Genomic DNA, 18475 nt, shown 5'->3' with positions numbered 1-18475 from the left:
TTCATTTATTGTTTGTACGTCAAGACAAGTAGGACAGATGTGCTTCTCATAGTGTGATCCTTGAACCACCTACTATGTAATTATTTGGAATGCTTATTAAAAATACACCTTTTACTGCTGCTCTCTCGCTGCTGCTTCGGCTTCCTGGCTCCCCCGCCCCCCGACGGAGAGGGCGCCGGCCCTGGATGGTCAGGTAGCTTCTACCTCTTGCCACCCATCCCTGGCCACAACCAGCATGGAGCAGACGGTGGCAGCGGCGGCAGCAGGCGTGGAGGAAGACGGTGGGATGGCTGCCAGCCTGTGTGGTGGACTGTGGCACCAGGTATACAAAACTAGAGTATGCTGGAAATACAGAACCACAGTTTACCATCCCTGCTTGTACTGCTATTAAGGAGTCAGCAAAAGTGGGTGATCAGGCTCAAAGGAGGGTGGTGAAAGGTGCTGACGACCTAGACTTCCTCACTGGTGATGAAGCAGTAGAAAAGCCTGCATTTGCAACCAAGCGGTCAGCCCACCGTGGTACCTTGGAAGATTGGGGCTTGATGGAAAGGTTTGCGGATCAAGTGATCTTTACACATTTAAGGGCAGAACCTGAGGCCATTATTTTCTCTTGACGGAACCTCCACGGAGCACTTCAGGAAACAGGGAGCGTGCTGCTGAGTCTGAGCCCTTGGACACTGCAGGCTTGCGCACTGCTGCACGGGCCGCTCTTGCCGCCGCTGCTTCCTGGGCCTCTGGACAAGGAGGAGAACGGGCGCGGACAGGCACGGGGATAGACAGTGGAGACGGTGTCACTCACGTCACCCCTGTGGCTGAAGGGTATGTGACTGGCAGCTGTATCGAGCACATTCCAATCGCAGGACAAGATAGCATGTATTTTATTTGGCAATTACTGAGAGACCGAGAAGTAGGAATTCCCCCAGAGCAGTCCTTGGAAAGTGCTGAGGCAGTAAAGGAGCGCTGTACTTTTGTCTGCCCAGATTTAGTAAAAGAATTTGACAAGTATGATACAGACGGATCAACACTGTCTCAAAGAAAGAATTTTCCGTTGATGTTGGGTAGGAGAGATTCTTGGGACCTGAAATTCTTTGTTGTCCAGAGTTTGCTAATCCAGACTTTACTCATCCCATCTCAGAAGTTGTAGATGGAGTGATTCAGAATTGTCCTATTGATGTCAGACACCTTCTCTACAAGAATATTGTCCTCTCTGGAGATTCAACCGTGTTCAGGGACTTTGGATGATGTTTGCAAAGAGATTTAAAAAGAACTGTAGATGCCAGGCTGAAATTAAATGAGGAATTGGGTGGTGGTAGACTGAAGCCAAAACCTATTGATGCACAAGTCATTACACACCACATGCAGTGATATGCTGTTTGGTTTGGAGGATCCACGCCGGCTTCCACGCCTGAGTTCTGCCAAGCATGCCACACCAAAAAGCATCATGAAAAATTGGACCTAGCATTTGTCATCACAATCCAGTGTTTGGAGTCATGTCGTAAAATTGGCTTCATAGTTTTTGGGGTTAGGGAGGTGGGGAAGAAGTAATATTTCTGATTACCTGTTTTGTCTGGATGGCTGGGTTTGAGGTTTTAAACCTGACTTGAAATAATAAGACCAAACATAATTATACAGGAAGATTTTAATAAGTATATCAACATGTGAATGTAGAGGAGATCCAAAATGATTAAGTGTTTTTCTTAAGGCTGAATGTTTGCATCTTATGTTTAACAAAAAGAAGTGGGTTTTAGTTCTTTCTGTGCCCTGGTATTTTGTATATTATTGAATTATCCAAGATTTGATGGGATTTATCAGTATGTGGATAGCTCTAAAATGCTCGTATTGTACACTTGGAAGTGTGCAGTGCAAGAGCTTGTTTATATTTCACACTTTTTATACTTTAAGGGAAAAAAAGTCAAAGAAAAACTAGTATTTGAGGGGGAAAAAAGTGACCAAGTAAAGGATAAATTCAAAAAATAGCCCATGAGACTTGGTGTACACACACACTCAAGGGATTCCAGTCATTATGAATCGCTTCCGTCCTCCTGTGCCCCCCAGTGCTTTTCTCTGCAACTGCTCTGGGGACTAAGAAGCTAGTATCTTGGATTAATTGATGCCTGCTAGTGCTTTGTGATTATTCACATTCTGTTCCTTGCTTTAAAGGAAAAGTAAAGACTGTTGGACAATTATTGCAGTTCTGTGGTGCCATTTCTTATTTAAAAATGAATAATTTGATTATCAAAATTGGTATATTTAAAAACTAACACCATTCTAATAAAGGCACGAATTTCTTTAAAAAAAAAAAAAATTTTAGATCCACCCCAGTATTACTGAATCAGAACCCCTAAAGAGAAGGCTCTGCATTTCATGCATATCTGAATTTTAATCAGTGTTGCCTTCAGCCCCAGTTTATTTCTTACAGACCTGGAACTCAAATAGTCCCTGTGATGGTGGCTTACCTAAAACTTGCACTATTGGAAAAGCCATCAGTCTGTGTATCTTAGATACTTCACTTGTGAGAGCTAGATTAATTTTAATATTCAATGTGTCTATTGATGGCTTCATTCTGCTGTGAAAGCTAGGTTCTCTGTCCCTCAAAGAGCCCTTCATGCTTCAAACTGAGCATTCTTGCTACCTTTGGGGTGAGTCAAGTCCACATTGTAACACCTCCTGGTAGATGCAGCAAATATTTTCTATTAATTTCCTCAGATAAGGAAGCTGGGATGGATAGAGGCTAAATGACTTGCCTTAGGTTACATATTTCATGAGAGGAAGAAATCTAGTCAACAGGTCACTTGCCTCTGAGTATTTTTTTCTGCATGAAACACTGCTCTGAATTTTGGAAATCCAAAATAGATGATCCATAAATTTGGGGTTTTGTACACCAAGATTTGTGGAGATGCAGGCAGGGTGTCTATCTCATAATGAGTTTTGCCATTCCAACTTCCACCCACTGCAAAATGAATTTCTCCCAGGTCCCTCCAGCACAACAATTTCTCAACTGACTCCAGTAGGAAAGAGTGAAATGGAATTCAACTTGCTATGTAAATCACTCACTTTTCCTTTTATGTTTGTTGATACATTGCTAGTTTGTTAGCTTGTTTTTTTCTTTCCAAATCAAGCTAGTAGCCAGGTCCCCTGAACATTTGATTGATTTTATCCAACAGTATTGAGTGGTGGTCTTCCGTCATAGCTTAACCCACTCATTTCATATGGTCAAGATGGTCAAGACTCTACTGTTTCAGCTTTAAAGACTAAAGAACTAAACTTCATGGTGGTACCCTTTTGTTGTCCATCATCTGCTGTTCAGTAAGTATCAAATGTTGTTCAGAGATATCAATACATCTTGTAATCACAAAAAAAAATGAGTTTCTTGACAATATTTTTTTCTTTTTAATTGCTTTTATTCACATTATCACCTTAAATCCTCATGAAGTACTGACGATACAGGTAAACACACTTTTTCCAAAATATAGTTGGTTAGGGGTGGGAAGGGATAAACTGGGAGTTTGAGATTTGCAAATATTAACTACTACATATAAAATAGATAAACAATAAGCTTCTTCTGTATAGCGCAGGGAACTATATTCAATATCTTGTAGTAACCTACAATGAAAAAGAATACGAAAACAAATATAAGCCAGAGGACAATGAATTTTACCTAAAACTCTTACACTTCGGAAAATGATTAAAAATCTTTAAAACTAATAATTATGATTGCATTAATGAAGAGTTAAAAAAAAAGTACCTAAAATTTTGAGTTCAGAAAAAGTTTGCATGTGTAACGTTAAGAGATACAAGCAACTGATATTAGCTATTTAGGGATGGCAGAGCAGGCCTGCCTACAGACAGTGTTATCATGAAGATCAGATGAGCTAATGTACTTGAAATAATGTTTGCTGGCTTGATTGTTTTAATTGTAAGAGCTTCAAGGTACAGACTGAGAGCTTCTTTCACTTCCAGAGTTTTACTCTGATCTCACATATTTGAAATCCTCAAACACTAGTATTAAGTTGGCAGGACCCAAAGATGCTGCCCTGGGTTAAATGTACTTTCCCTGTGCTTTCTAACAACTCTCATTCCCTTCATATTAACAAAAAGCAAAGGTCCTGTAAGAAATTTTTATTCTCTCAAACCTTACTCTGAATTACTTTAATTCGATAATCAGATCAAACCCGTAAGAGAGAGATTAGTGATGAATGCTTAGGGTTATCACCAAAATGGAAAGGGGAAATTTTAGAAAGACTTCTGGTAAGGAGTGAGCAGTGGGAGAAAAACTGGTGTCCTAAAGGCAAGAGAAAGGAGGCCGGTGATGGTCTGAAAGGGTCTCAGAGTGAGACTGGAGGAGAACGAAGACAGACTGAGTGTACAGACTGCGCCAAGATCTGTCGTCACCTCTGCTGGGTATTGTGACCTTTGAGTTTCTTTTAACTGAATTAAGGGACTAGTTTGAAAACCTGAGCCAGCTTTCCCAGTTTTGCCTTATTTTCTTACTTGTAACAAGAAGAAGAACAAAACAGAGAAAGAGAAATAATTAACTGGATTTGTCTGAAATTCTTTATTTTCATTTATAACCAATATATAGCTAGTATGTAGCCATAAGCTGAGGTGAAAAAGTCAGGTCACCTTATTTTGCATAACTCAGGGACAAATCTGATACCACAGTTCTGTTGATTGGCAGGCCAAAAAGGGCCTCAGTCTTTCCAGGGATCTCTTGGCATCTCACTTCCCTGGGATGTCACCCAGCTTCTGGGAGAGGTCAGTAGCTGCAATGGCAGGACGCCCTGGTACAGAGTCACACAGGCTGCCACAAAGACAGCACCCCCAGGATGCAGGATGCCCCCCGGGTAGGCTTATCCTCTGCCGTTCCTGGGCCAGCCAAACAGGCTTCAGTGTGCCTCCCCAAGCTCCAGTCAGTCTGTGGGCATTTCTGCCTCCTTAGCTGAGCTGCTGGGAGGGAAAGAACAGACTGTTCCCCACGCCAGCCCTGCTATGGACTCCAGATGCTGCTCCCTCATTTAGGGGAAATGATGCCTTCAGGGAATCTCAAGGCAGTCCATCTACTCCTGGGAAATCTGCAAAGGTCTTTGGCTTTGCAAAAGTGTAAACAGATGATTTTAACTTTCTATTTTGCCGTCTGCTTGCCTCTGACAAAAAGAAATACAAAGTCATGCCACTGCTGCAAGGCGGGAAATGATCACTCATGGTGCTTACATATACAAAAACCATAGTTTAACTCTAAATAAATGGATAACAGTACCAAGAGCCATACACCAGTAGGTGGAGTGATAATCTATAAAGTAACTAGTGGATGAGGTTTGGGGACAAAAATAAAGACTGGACATTACATGGAATCACTCTTTTCCAGGCAAAGTATAAAGGATTTGCATGTATTGGCTCAATACACCAAAATAACCTGTTAAGGGAGTAACGTAATCATGCCCATCTTATAGATGGGCAAACCAAAGTTCAGACTGGTTGAATGACTTGCCCTTAGGTCACAGAACATGGAAGTGCAGGTGCTCAGTCAGAACCCAGAGGCTGCCTCCAGAATGTGTTCCTAAAAATAGAATACACTGCTTTTTTATATCCCTCTCCATTTTCAGTAAAGGAATTTTTCTTCCCTCTTTATTCTGCATTTTATGAAGAGCAGAGAATTAAATACAACTCTTTAAGTTCTTCGTCATGATAGAATAGAAACTGTCATGACACTGTTTTCCTTTGCTTGCCTCAGACAACTGTTTTTTGTTTGTTTTTGCTTTGTTTTGCTTTTAATGAGCAATGTCCTTCCATCCTTCCAGGCCTTTTCTCATACAGCTTCTGTCCATATGCTATACCAGGGTCCTCCTCACTAATAAGGGGCTTGTTCCAGTTCACCTTGTTGCCCTGCATTCTATAAAGCCAGTGTCTTCCCACTCGACCCTGGGTCAGTGGTCCCACAGTAGTTTTCTTATACTTTTGTTACAATGGTTATCACTTTCAATTACTAACATATATAATTGGATGCCTGGTCCCACACAATGTCCATTTCATAAGGCAAAAGATGTCACATGCCATTATCTCACATCTCAGTACATAACACCATCTTAACAAATAATACGTACTTTATGTATGCTTTTTTGGAATAACTGAGCCATTGTTATAGGGATCTGTAGGAAAGAAAAAACATTCAGTGTCTCGTGCTGTTGGAATTGTTGAGCTTCAGGGGGGTTTATAGCACATGATTTGAAATTTATACTCTTCTTATCTTTTTCCAAACAGAAGCAGCTGCCCCTTAACTTTAAGACAGAAACTCGGTCTGAACAGCAGCTCTTGCCCTGTTTCTGCAGATGTCTTCAAGGAGAGCGTGCGTGGGGGCAGCTGCCCTGAGGGTGAAAAGTAAAGCTTGGCCTGCTTCGCTTCTTACTGTGTTCACGAGGAATCATCTAAGTAAATTTTGTCTCACCAAATAATGATCTCATCTACTTTGCTAAATACCACCTTTTCCTTAACAGCCTGCTTTCAGAGAATGACTAACTCGCAAAGCGGCCAAGGATTAGGGGGCACAGCCCTTCTTCCTTTCTTCAGACTACCAGCCTCCTGCTGCAAATTATCTGGAGGAGAAACTTAACCAGGCAGCCCAAACCCCCTTCTTCAGCTCCCGATGACTTAAAAGGTGCTATTCAAACAGGTCTGGCTGAATTTTCCTTTGAATCAGCAAGTGTAGACTAACTCATTGTATGCGAATGCTGGTACAGACTTGCTTTATTTGGTAGCCCCTACTTTCAGGGCAAACCCCCTCCATTTTCCCTGCAAACGCTGCATGTGATGAGGGGGTGGGCTCATCCCAGAGGCACGGCCTTCTGGACTGCTGGGAGCCACGCTGCACTTTGGTCAAGTCTCTCACTGAGGGGTCTGGACAGAGTAGCTACACGCTGAGAATTCTGCAGTTCTCACCAACACAATACCTACTTAGTACACACTCAGTAAACTCTTGTTAAATGATTGAATGAACTGTGAGTCCCTCAAAGAGCTTGCTCAGATCACACACACTTGAGAAAAGAACGTTTGGTATAACATAGTACCCCAAGTCTTGTCAAGCACCTTACTCCTATTACTGTCGGTACTGCTAACTCATTTCATTATTATTGCACTTGCCAAGGAAGAATAGTGACATATTTAACATGATACGCTAAACAAAGTGGGTTTCAGGCCCACCTCCAGTTACTTTATTATTTCAATGTACTATTTCCTACCACACCCGTACGCCACTGTTGGGGAATCTGAAAGTCAAGACACTTCTGGTTGCAGGTATAAAAATCTGACACAAAACAACTTACTGAAAGGAGAATTCATTGAGTGACATTACTGAAGTACGTAGTAAGAGAATTAGCCCCAGCTTTGTTGTACTGGTTAACTGGGTTATGTTTGGGGCTGAATTTATTCCCTATCTCTTTCTCTGTCTTCCTCTGTGTCAGCTTCAGTTCCAGGTCCCACCTGGTAACAAGATGACAGGAACAGGTCCGTTAGTACATCCTCTCAAGTTTATATTTATCAAGAGAAAGTAAATCCACTCTCCCAAAGGCCCAGACAAAAGCAGTTACATTGGGGATTTCCAAGGTGGTGGAGTACAAAGACCTTGATTTCATCTTCAGTCCTGGGCACACCAAAATTACAACTATTTACAGAACCATTATCAGTAAAAAAAAAAAAAAAAAAAAAAAAAAAAAAAGACCATGTCAACTGAAAAATAAAATGCACAACCTAAAAGCTGAGAATTATGTTTCATTTGGTGGACTTGCTGAGGACCTAAGGCCAGGAGGCAGCCTCTCAGACAGATCTGAGGGAAGGCTCTGAAGGGGCAAGGAAGGAGTCAGGGTTTATAGGGGTTTATGCAAAAACAAGAAACAAAACACCAGGTAGTAGGAACATCAGAATATCACTGTTAATTAATATAAAGCAGGGGGAGGGTGTAGCTCAGGGGTAGAGTATGTGCTTAACCTGCACAAGGTCTGGGGTTCAATCCTCAGTACCTTCAGATCAATCAATCACCTACTAACCCACCAACTAAAGTTTAAAAAATTAAAAAAAAAAAGAAAATCAGCACTTTTCTATGTATGGGAAGATGCAAGAGTCTGGGCTCACTGAAATCTTTGCTGTGCACACTCACCATCTAGGGCCAGTGTCCTGTTTTTCTTCACCCTGAATCCCCTCAGGGAACACAGCTGGGGGCAGCTGTGGTGGCTGATGGCTTGATGGTCACAACATCAACATGTTTACTAATATGGCAGGTGACCCTTTTTTACCCTCAACCAGAACCTACCAGAAATGATCTTCTCTAACTGATGGCATAGAGAAGAAACGACAAGGCAAACAGAAGTGGCAGAGTCATGTTGTATTGAAGATTCATACACGGAGATGGGTGACCAACAAGGGGGAGAATAATTACACTTGCTGGGGTTCTGCCCAGAGGACAAGTGGTCTGAACCCCACATCAGGCTTCCTGGCCTGGGGGGTCCTGTGCTGGGGAGACCAGCCCTCAGTTTAGCTTTGAAGGCCAGTGGGGCTTACTTTTGGGAGACTCAAATAGGGACTCCACTCTTAAAATGAGCATACAAAAATCTCACGGGCCCCAGGACCTAGGGCAGAAGCAGTCATTTGAAAGGAGCATGAGTCAGAAGCAATTATTATCTTGAAGTGTCTCCCAGAAGCAAAAGGCAGCTGGAGGTCACCCTGGGGAACCAGACACTAATGGCAGCCATTCTGGGGGGCTCACTGCACCATGTGAACATGTCTGGCAGACTCCTTGGAACCCTCCCTCTGGCTTATTAGCCTCAGGACCCACCCCTGCCCATGCTCATGGCATGTAGGCACCAGTACGGGGGCTCCTCGGACATAGTAATGAACTGGAGGGAAAGTCAGACCATCTACCAGCAGAAAGGCTCCCTTAACGACCCCTGAGCCCACAGCTAACACTGAGCTTGGCCCTGTCCATCAAAAGGCACAGGACATGGCCCCAAACCACAGTGCACAGACACCAGTCTCAGGGCCTCCTGGGCCCCAGACCTGCCCACCAGCAAGCCTGCTTTAGGCTCAAGACCAGCTTCACTCGTTAGTGGGTGGGCATCACCCCTGGGAAACTGGCCCTGGAGGCTACAATGGCAGCACCCAGCCCACCCACCAGCTGGCCAGCACCAGCTCTAAGACACTCTGGGCCCCTCAACAAGCCACGAGGGATCCAGCACCTCTCACCAGCTGGACAACACAAGCTTTGGGACACCACAGACACCACCGCCATCTGTGTCAGGGACCAGCTCCAACCACCAGTGGTCAGACACCAGTTCTGGGACCCAGGGGCCCTGTAGCCAGACTCCAGGGCCCAGCTTTGCCTGACAGTGGGATGCAGAACCTGGCTTTACCCACCGGTGGGCAGGCACAGCCCTGGGATCTCCTGGACCCTGACTCCACCCACCAGTGAGCCAACACTAGCCCCAGGGCTCCCTAAGTTTCCACAGCCAGCTGCCTTATGACCCAGCCCCACCAACCAGTGGCCAGCAACCTCCAAACAAGGGAGGGTCTGGCAGCCAACTGGCCCACAGGCCAGCCACAACTGTGAGACCACTCACAGCCACAGCCCACCACCACAGGAGGGCCCATGAAGCCCACAAGGAGGGCACCCCTAGAGCATCTCTCTCTAGTGGTCAGGGTGGAGTGTGCTGCTGGGACAGACAGGATATCTCTTGTAAAAGGACACCTCTACAAGGTCGGGAAACATAACCAACATACCAGGTACGTAGAAATGAAAATAGCAAATTAGGCTAAACAATGTGACAGAGCAGCATGTTTCAAAGAAGCAACAAGATAAAAACCCCAGAAGAACTAAGCAAAATGGAGATAGGCAATTTACCTGAGAAAGAGCTCAAGGTAATAATAATAAACATGATCAAAGAACTGGAGAGAAGAATGGATGAACAGAGAGAAAACTTGGAAGGTCTTCACCAAGAGTTAGAACACAAGGAGAATGACCAAACAGATGAAAAATACAGTAACTGAAAAATACACGAAGGGGAATCAACAGTAGACTAAATGATTCAGAGACCCTAATCAGTGAGGTGGACAGAATAGTGGAAATCACTGAAGCTGAACATTAAAAAGAGAGAATGAAAAGAGGTGAGGACAGATTAAGATACCTCTGAGACAACACCAAGCACACTAACATTCGTATTGCAGGGGTCCCGGAAAGGGAAGAAAGAGAAATGGCAGAGAGAATCCTTTAATACACAATAGCTAAAAAATTCCCTAACATGGGGAAGGAAAAGGACATCCAGCTCCAGGAAGCAGAGAGTCCCAAAGAAGATCAGCCCAAACAGGACCACATCAAGACACATTGTGATTAAAATGGAAAGAATTAATGATAAATAGAGCAGCAAGAGAAAAGCAGCTAGTCATGTACAAGGGAACTCCTGTAAGAGGGTCAGCTGACTTTTCAGCAGAAACTTCATGGGCCAGAAGGATGTGGGGCAATATATTTTAAATGATAATATAGAAAAACCTACAAACAAGAATATTCTACCCAGCAAGGCTCTCATCCATATTTGATGGAGAGTCAAAAGTTTTACAGATGAGTAAAAGGTAAAAGATATCAGCACCACCAAACCAGTTTTAGAAGAAATGTTAAAGGATTTGCTCTAAGTGAAAAAGAAAAGACCACAACTAGAAACATTCAAATCATAAAAGGACAAAGTTCATCAGTGAAGACAAATATACAGTAAAGGGAGCAAAACAGCTGTGTTCAAAGCTGGTAAAAAAAAGATTAGAAGACAAAAGAAGAGAAGTCATCTATATACACAATAAGCAGTTGAGATGCACCGAGGATTTCAAAAACAGTAATTATGAGGGAGGGAGGTAAAAATACAGGGTTGTCTCAAAATGTGTTTGAAATTAAGAAATCAGCAACTAAAAAAAGTAGATAGATGATGATGATGACGATGATGATGATAGATAGACAGACAGACAGAAAGATAGATCAATCATTATGTGTCAACCTTATGGTAACCATAAACCAAAAATCTATACTAGATACACACAAAGAAAGAGAAGGGAGACTAGGAATAGACTTACCATGTGACCCAGGAATCACACTCCTGGGCCTATATCCAGAAGGAACCCTACTTCAGGATGACACTTGCACCCCAATGTTCATAGCAGCACTACTTACAATAGCCAAGACATGGAAACAGCCTAAATGTCCATCAACAGATGACTGGATAAAGAAGATGTGGTATATTTATACAATGGAATACTACTCAGCCATAAAACCCGACAACATAATGCCATTTGCAGCAGCATGGATGCTCCTGGAGAATGTCATTCTAAGTGAAGTAAGCCAGAAAGAGAAAGAAAATACCATATGAGATCGCTCATATGTGGAATCTAAAAAAAAAAAAAAAAAAAAAAAAAAAGCATAAATACAGAACAGAAATAGACTCACAGACATAGAATATAAACTTGTGGTTGCCAAGGGGGTGGGGGGGTGGGAAGAGAGAGACTGGGATTTCAAAATTGTAGAATAGATAAACAAGATTATACTGTATAGCACAGGGAAATACATACAAGATCTTATGGTGGCTCACAGAGAAAAAAATGTGACAATGAATATATATATGTTCATGTATAACTGAAAAATTGTGCTCAACACTGGAATTTGATACAACATTGTAAAATGATTATAAATCAATAAAAAAATGTTAAAAATAAAAAAAACAAAAATAATAAATAAAAGAGAAAGGAGTCCAAAGACAACATTAAAGACAGTCACCAAGTCACAATGGAAGAGAACAGAAAAAAGAAAATAAATAAATCCAAAACAACCCCAAAACAATTAACAAAATGTCACTAGGTACACAGCTATCAATAAATATTTTACACCTAAGTGAGATAATGCTTCAATCAAAAGACACAGAGTGACTGAATGGTTACAAAAGCAAGACCCATATACACTCTGCCTACAAGAGAGCAGTTCAGACCTAGAGATACACACAGACTGAAAGTGCGGGGATGGGAAATGTGTTTCAAGCATATGGATGTACAGTGAAAGCTGGGTAGTGATGCTTACATCAGACAGAATAGACTTTCTAACAAGGGCTATAACAAGAGACAAAGAAAGACATTACATAATGATCAAGGGATAAATCAAAGAAGATGCTATAACAATTGTAAATATATATACACCTAACTTTGGAAACCTGGATACATAAACCAAATGTTAACATACATAAGGGGAGAAATCAACAGTAACACAATAATAGTAGGGACTTTAACACCCCACTACGTCAATGGACAAATCATCTAGACAGAAAACCAATATGGGAACACTGGCTATAAATGATAACTTATACCAGGTGAACTTAATAGAAATATAAAGAACATTTCACCCAAAGTCATCAGAATAGACATTTTTTTCAAGTACACATGAAATCTTCAGGGTAGATGACATGCTACATCACACAACAAGCCTCAGTAAATTTTAAAAAATCTGAAATCATATCAAGCCTCTTTTCTGACCACAACACTTGTAAAACTCAACTGCAAGAAAAAAAACAGCAAAAAACCCAAATACGCGGGAGGCCAAAAAATATGCTACTAAACAAATAATGGGTCAAAGAAGAGATAAAAAATACTTAGAGACAAATGAGAACAAAAACACTATGACCCAAAATCTATGAGAGACAGCAAACACAGTTCTATGAGGGAAGTGCATGGCAATAAAACCTACCCCAGGATACAAGAAAAATCTCAAATAAATAACCTAAACTTACACCGAAAGGAACTAGAAAAAGAAGAACAAACAAAACTCAAAGGTAGTAGAAGGAAAGAAATCATAAAAGTCAGAGCAGGAATAAATGAAATAGAAGCTTTAAAAAAAATAGAAAAGATAAATAAAACTAAGGGGTCGTTCTTTGGTTAGATAAACAAAATTAGCAGAATTACTAGTGAATAAAGAGAGAGGGTCCACATGAATAAAATTAGAAATGAAAGAAAATTATAACATATGCCAGAAAATGGATAACCTAGAAGAAATGGATACATTCCTAGAAATGTACAACCTCTCAAAACTGAACCAGGGAGAAGTAGAAGATGTCAATAGACCAATTACCAGCACTGAAATTGAATCAGTAATTAAAAAATAAATACTCCAACAAACAAAAGTCCAGGACCAGATGGCTTCACAGGTGAATTCTGCCAAACGTTTAGAGAAGAGTTAACATCTGTCCTTATCAAGCTGTCCTCCCCAACTGCATAAAGACCACCTTCACGCCTATTCTACAAGGACAGTGTCACCCTGATGCCAAAACCAGACAAAGACCTCACACATGAACAGAAGAGTACAGGTCAGTATCACTGATGAACGTAGACGCAAAAATCCACAACAGACTATTGGCAAACCGCATTAACAGTATATTAAAAGGGTCATACAACATGATCAAGTGGGATTTATCCCAAAGATGCAAGGATGGGTCAATAGGCACAAATGAATCAACGTGATACATCATATAAACAAATTGAATAAAAACCCTACAATTCTCTCAATAAACTCAGAAAAAGCTTTTGACATAATTCAACATCCATTTATATTAAAAACTCTCTACAAAGTGGGTACAGAGGGAACATAACTCAACATAATAAAGGCCATATTCGGTAAACCCAAAGCTAACATCATCCTCAGTGGTGAACATCTGGAAGCATTTCCTCAAGATCAGGAACAAGACAAGGATGCCCACTCTCACCACTTCTGTTCAACGTAGTGATGAAAGTCCTGGCCACATCAGTCAGAAGTGAGAAATCCAAATTAGAAAGCCAGAAGTAAAGCTGTAACTGTTGGCAGACGATGCTCTACATAGAAAATTCTAAAGATGCTACTAAACTACTACTATAGCTTATGGATGAATTTGACAGTGTTGCAGGATACAAAATCAATACACAGAAACCTACTGCATTTCTATCACTAACAACAAGCAATCAGAGAAATTAAGGAAATGATTCCATTTACCATCACATCAAAGAGAATAAAATACCTAGAAATAAATCTAACTAAGGAGGGGAAAGACCTGTTCTTGGAAAACTATAAGACACTGATGAAAGAAGATGACACAAACAAAGGCAAAGTATCAAGTTCATGAATTGGAAGGATTAATACTCTAAAAGACCGAACTACCCAAGGCACTTTATAGATTCAATATAATTGCTATCAAAATACAATGGCATTTTTCACAAAACTAGAGCAAATAATTTTAAAATTTGTATGGAAATACAAAAGACTCCAAGTAGCCAGAACAATGAGATAGAACAGAGCTGGAGGAATCATGCTTCCTGACTTCAGGGTATACTACAAAGCTACAGTAATCAAAACAGTATGGTACTGGCACACACAAAAAACAGTCAACTAGATAAATGGAACAGCATAGAAACCCCAGAAATAAACCCACACACTTATGGTCAATTGATCTACAAAAAAGGAAGCAAGAATATACAGTAGAGAAAAGACCACCTCTTCAAAAACTGGTGCTGGGAAAACTGGACAGCCACATGTAAAAGAATGAAATTAGAACATTATCTATAACCATTTACAAAAACAAACTCAAAGTGGATTAAAGATCTAAGACCAGAAACAATAAAACTCCTAGAAGAAAACCAGGCAGAATGCTGTTTGACATAAATCATATCAGTATTTTTTGATCTGTCTCTAAAGCAGGGGAAACAAAAGCAAAAATAAACAAATGGGGCCTAATGAAACTTAAAAGCTTTTGCACAGCAAAAACAAACAAACAAAAAAAGCAAACAAAGAAATTGACAAAATTAAAAGACAACCTACAGAATGGGAGCAAATAGTACCAAATGATAGACCAAAATATATGAAGAGCTCATACAAATACATATTTTTAAAATAATTTAAAAATAGGCAGTAGATTTGAATAGGTATTTTTCAAAAGAAGACATACAGAAGTCCAACAAGCAGATGAACAGAAGCACAATGTCACTAGTCAGAGAAATACAAACCAGAATCAAAATGCTGTATCGTTTCATACTGAATGGCTATCATCAAGAAGACCACAAATGAAAATGCTGGTGAAGATGTGGGAAAAAGGGACCCCTAGTACACTCTTGGTGGGATTTTAAATTGATGCAGCCACTACGGAAAACAGTATGAAGGTTCCTTTAAAAAATAAAAATAGAACTACCTTATGATCCAGCAATTCCAGAGCTGGGTATATATCTTTAAAAAATGAAAACACTAATTTGAAAAGATACATGCACTGCAATGTTCATAGCAGCATTATATACAATAGAAAATGTATGGAAGCAATCTGTGTCCATCAACAGATCATTGGATAAAGAAGATGTGGTTTATACAAACACACACACACACACACACACACACACATATATATAATGTAATACTACTTAGTCATAAAAATGAATTAAATTTTGCCATTTGCAGCAACATGGATGGACTGGGGAGGATGTCACACTAAGTGAAATAATCAGACAGAGAAAGACAAACACTATATATTTTTATTTATATGTGGAATCTAAAAAATAAACTAACAAACATAACAGAAAGGAAGTGGACTCACAGAGAGTACAAACTAGCAATTACCAACGGGGAGACAAAAAGTGGGAAGGTCAAGTTAAGGGTAGGCAATTAAGAGGTATAAACTATTATGTACAAAATAAATAAGCTACAACGACGTATTGTACAGCACAGTGAGTTTAGTCAATATTTTATAATAACTATAAAATGAGTATAATCTATAAAATTTGGAATCACTGTGTTGTACACCTGAAACTAATATAATGTTGTAAATCAAACATTACCTCAATAAAAAGAATAATACTTGCATTGTCTCTGACTGACCTGGTAGGAGCATGTATGCGTCCCCAAGCCATCTTGTGTCAGGGAATAGAATGAGATGCTTGGTTCATAATCATTGCTCGTAAGTTCCATTACTGGGTCTGGATTAGAGTAACTTGCTAGGAACCACAATCCTGATTATAATGGAGGGAGGTGGAAAGCCCTAAACAGACATGGGAATTCTTTCTCAAAGTGTGTGATAGGACGTCTTACAGCTCAAAAATAAAAATAATATATACTACATTAACTTCTTATTGCACTATTTGGTACCTAGGTTTTGTCTCGCTATCCATATTGGGGGAAGAAATGTTGAATAAACCCATGAGTCAATAAAGGTTTATTGCCTCTGGAATTGTAAATTTATGTGACAACAATTTATAGCTATAGTCAAAGGAGAACTCAATCTTTATATAAGATCTTAAATAAAAGAAGTGATTATTTTTAAGGCTGTGAGTAAAAGATGCAGAACTTCAAGACCAGTATCTGTTTAATTAAAAGGTGTTACTATTGTATTTGTAATTTGTATTAACTTAATAATATATTTATAAGTAATAGATGCCATGTACATTTCTCATCTCTCTGCTATAGATATTTTTGTTTGTTTCAAAAACAAAAATGGCCATGAACTGCTACTTCCATCTTAGAGATAGTGAAAAAAAGAGAGGTTGTCATACATTAACCTCATTAGGGAAGCCATGGGCATCTTGTGGTGTCCTATTTTGTAAGTGATGTTTTCCCCCCAGCATTATCCATATTTCTCTCTGTGAAAGATCTTGAGAAAGAGAGATGCATGGGTTTACCTGTTAGGATTTCTGACTGCATGGATGCAGGGGTTCGGTTTGAGTTGGGACTTCAGTAGAGGGAGCAGGCATTTATTCTTCTACTCCAAGACATAGAGAGTCATTCTGTGGAAGAGATAGTATTTCTGAGCCCAATGGCACCTGCCAAAATAGCACATTTTTAAGCCAGAAAGTAGCTCATTCATCTACCAGAGCCACTTTTATCATTAGAATTCTGCTGCCTCGACTCTGTGCTCTAATGTCAGCATTAGTTCTGGCTGTGTCCTGCAAGCACTATTCTCTTTAGTGCACAAGACTTTCTTCAATGCTTCATTCTGGGGACCATTTCCCATTGATTTGTATCCAGGTACATTTATCATGTGACTCTAGCAGAGCAATTAGATGGCTGAAGTTATTCTGTGTATGAGTACACTATCATTATCACCAGTCAGCATCACCTACAGATTGACTTCTAAATAGTGCTTCTACATAACCGTCTGGTACGTGCTCAATAACACTCATGCAGTTTGAACATCTTTCATTTCCAGCTGTGATTTTGCTCTTAAAATCTCATCAACTCTTAGATCACAATATAGATTTGTATAGTAATGAAATTGCAGCCCAGAAAATAACTTAAATAATTCATACAGTTTATTCCTGGCTTTAGAATGAATTTCATTTCAAAAGATTAGATTTCATTTTATTTTCACATATTGTTGGAAGGAATCCTCAGTCTTCCTACAGTGCTTGTGGGTATTTATATTGCAAATATGCAAAAGCCCTCTGCTTCGCTGTCCTGTTGCAGACAGCATAATTGACTGACAGCTGCAGCTGCTATCCCCTGGGTCCCCCATATTTTCACCAAGGTCCTGCTTCCTCTGACTGCTCCCAGGCGATGACAGAGCACCATGGGAGCTGGAAGCAAGCCCATCCAGCAGGACATGTTACTCCTCCAACAGGGGACTTGGGCGTGAGGCTTCTGATCAGCCTTGCCCCAGCCTTCCTGAGTCAGAGGCTCTTCCCACACCAACCCTTCTCCCCTCTCTCTTCCTCTAGGTGATACATCTACGTCAGAGTCTGAAGGCTCTCTTCTCCCCCTTCTCTGCCCCCCAATGCACCTCTGTCTTGTCTAATCGCATCTTGATGTCTGCTTCTTGAAGGACACAAACTAATGCAATGGACTTCAGAAAAACCTTCCTTAGCACTAGTAGCCCCAGGACCCTCCGACATCACAGTCAGGTGCCATAGCAGCTAGCCCTGCCCTTCAGGTTGGAACCAGGCCTCAGAGTGCCAGACCCTAAAGCCAGTCCCGCCAGGACCCTTGGCAACACAGCTTCAGCTGGCAGGCTCTACTCAAGGCAGGGCCTGACAACCAGCTGGGCCAGAAGCCAGCCCTGCTTACCAGTGCGCTGCCACAACAGAGCGGCCCACTCAGTCTACAGAGGGAGCGGCCCTAAAGCGTACAGCTCTGCTGACCAGAAGGGAGTGTGCCGCTGGGCCCCATAGGTCAACTCTTGCATAAGGCACTTTTCAAAGTTCAGGAAGTCTAACCAAGCCACCTAACACACCGAAACAAGTGCAGAGAATTAGGACAGATGAAGCAGCAAAGCAGTGTGTTCCAAGTTAAAGCACAAGGTGAAATCCCATAAGAGAACTAAGCAAGGTGGAGATAAGTAAGCTGCCTCATACAGGGGTCAAGGCAATGCTCGTGAGGATGCCCAGTGCACTTGGAGAAGAATGGACAAACACAGCAAGAAGTTTAATGAAGAGTTAAAGAAAGACATAAAGAAGAACCACACAGAGTTGA

General features: G+C 40.9%; 1 pseudogene; it reads left to right on the top strand.

Annotated features, from left to right (window-relative positions):
* The first annotated feature begins 296 nt into the window (after positions 1–296).
* On the top strand, positions 297–1667 carry LOC116148777 (actin-related protein 3-like; annotated as a pseudogene).
* Positions 1668–18475: the final 16808 nt, after the last annotated feature.

This window comes from Camelus dromedarius, chromosome 32 (assembly GCF_036321535.1).
Source record: "Camelus dromedarius isolate mCamDro1 chromosome 32, mCamDro1.pat, whole genome shotgun sequence".
NCBI classification, from domain to species: Eukaryota; Metazoa; Chordata; class Mammalia; order Artiodactyla; family Camelidae; genus Camelus; species Camelus dromedarius.
Note: the sequence above shows the minus strand (reverse complement) of the source record. Positions and strands in the feature narration are given on the sequence as shown.